Source organism: Penaeus monodon, chromosome 19, assembly GCF_015228065.2.
Source record: "Penaeus monodon isolate SGIC_2016 chromosome 19, NSTDA_Pmon_1, whole genome shotgun sequence".
Taxonomy (NCBI): Eukaryota; Metazoa; Arthropoda; class Malacostraca; order Decapoda; family Penaeidae; genus Penaeus; species Penaeus monodon.
This window is the reverse complement of record NC_051404.1, coordinates 20,994,135-20,994,652: the sequence shown is the minus strand read 5'-3', so window position 1 is coordinate 20,994,652 and position 518 is coordinate 20,994,135.

Below are 518 nucleotides of genomic sequence, written 5' to 3'. Positions count from 1 at the left end.
TTATATTCCGATACTTTTCCACAAAAAATCGCCTTAAGAATATTTTTAACGTGGATAAATGGCTATGTATTTTCCTAAGCTTCATTGCGCCCTCTCCCCCCACTCATAAGGGACGATTACCTTTTGGTAGGGGTTTTCCATGAATGCTTTTAAATTAGGGGTGAAAAAACATTTCTGGAAAGAGAAAAAAGGGGTTTCCCAAAAAAGGGAAGAACGAAGGTTCCTCGGAAACGTTGCTTGTCTTTCAGTTTTTTCCGGGGGTAAAAAACCCCCTGAAGTCGCCCTTTAGGGGAAAATTTGGGGGAAATGTTTTGAACCAGGGTTGCTGTTTCAAGCGAATATTTAGATCCGCCAAAAAAAGGTAGGCACTTTTCCCCTTCAGGGGCTGGAAGCCCCTTTGGGCTGATATGAAAAAAAAATGGGCCTTCGTTTTTGCCTTCATCTGAGGAAAAAAGGAAATTTCTCTCACAAACCCCCACCCACGCGCGCGCAACATATACGCGCACACCTATAATAAA